General features: G+C 34.3%; 1 long non-coding RNA gene across 1 annotated transcript; it reads left to right on the top strand.

Moving 5' to 3' along the window:
• Positions 7 to 1,213, top strand: LOC109844936. The gene is made up of 2 exons (XR_002248170.1): positions 7 to 635; positions 927 to 1,213. It is a non-coding gene; the product is annotated as an uncharacterized LOC109844936 (long non-coding RNA).

Below are 1,814 nucleotides of genomic sequence, written 5' to 3' on the forward strand. Positions count from 1 at the left end.
CTATTGTGGAATGTAATCATGTTTCTCCATTATATCTTTTTGTAGAAAATAGAGGGTGGCATATGGTCTTTACATGAATCTTGATGCTAATAACTGTGACAAGCTTTCAATGCAGTTAAATAACCGTTAATATAATATAGGCAACCAGTGCATCTTATATGAAACAGTATATCCATTCACATGATCAATGCATTTGCAAGGCGAAAAAATATTTACATTCATATAATCATTGCAAATTTAAACAACACACCAGTGTGTACATGGTACAAAATTATACATGTTTCACATCTTTTATCTTACGTTTACATGTGCACTGATTTTATACTGTGTATGTATTAGTTATATGAATATGTGCACTTTGTCTTGTGTTGGACATGCAAATGTTATGTGAATTTCTGCACTGATTTACATTGCACTTGCTGTGGTTACATGAAGTAGGCGCTGGTTTTATATTATATCCTGATATATGATTTTTCTGGGCTCTTCTTCCAGCTAGAACAAAATTTCACTCAACCGTTATCTTTACTCATCCATCAATTTTTCATTCAGGTTTGCCAATGATGGGATGCTTGTGGAAGGCCTGTTCTGGAAAGATGTAGAAAGACTGATCGATGACTACAATGGAGATCTCAAGAGTAAGTAATTCTAAGAAGGCTGATGCCTCGAGTATAACTGAAATTTTACAGGAAAAGGAAGCTACTTACTGATCAGTCTATCAAAATTCTGGTTCTTGTGCCCTCCTTGTAGTTTAACCTTACTATCATAATCAGAAATTTTGGTGCTTCAAGTTATTTCTCAGTTTGAATAACACAGTTTTTTGTGATTCAATCTGCTAAAAAATTAGAAAACATGCATGGGAAGTCTTATTTAAGTTCCAGTCCTTTGATGATTATGAGCTTCTTGAAGAAAATATTTTGTGTGTCTAGGTACTGAACTAGCCTCGTTACTACTCACTAACGAATCTGACATCATTTTGGTCGAGGCCTGAACATATGGTTGGATGAGGTAAAATATTAAGAACCTTTTATACATTACATGTCTCCAAATATTAAGAACCTTTTATACGTTGCATGTCTCCCTACCCTTTGGCTAATTGTTTTGTTTGTGTTTACCGAATCTACTTAAAGTCAGTAAAAGCAAAAGAAAAGAAACATGTAATATGTAAATAGTATTTACTTCTATGTGACATGCATGGTCTCAGCTCTTGCATGTATACACTTGTGTCTTATAGCGGATGATCCCTCCTACTGGAATTGATTATAGTATTTTCATGAATTAAATACCGTTTAACTTATTTTATACAACTTATTGGATTAAACTGTTCTCTAATATGTACAACAAGTGGCGTACAAATTACACAATCCAAGTGAAGTTATATTTTATTGCTGCAGTTTCACTTTTCAAGAGGTTAAAGAATATCCTCTCGTGTAACCCGTTGCATAAACCTATCCTTTGAAGTAACTTGTTTTCCCTTTTTTTCTTAAATTCATTTTTCACTTCTCTTTGATCTTGGTTTACGTTGTCTCTCTACTTTATGAATTTCATCATTTTAACCCTATGAACAGATAACATCAAACACATGATGAAATATGTAATTCTTTTGAACACAAAGGGTGTTACACGCTCTAGGAAATATAGACAGTAGCTACTAGGGCTGAGCATGGTTCAGTCCAAACCGAAAAAACCGACCGAACCGATCCGAAAAAATCAGTTTTATAAGTAGGGCGATTCAGATCGGTTTGAAAACTTTTCAACCCGAACCGATCCGAACCGACCGAATATAGTGCAATACTATCCATTCTGATCTCAAACCC

The sequence above is a fragment of the Asparagus officinalis genome, chromosome 6 (genome assembly GCF_001876935.1).
Source record: "Asparagus officinalis chromosome 6, Aspof.V1, whole genome shotgun sequence".
NCBI classification, from domain to species: Eukaryota; Viridiplantae; Streptophyta; class Magnoliopsida; order Asparagales; family Asparagaceae; genus Asparagus; species Asparagus officinalis.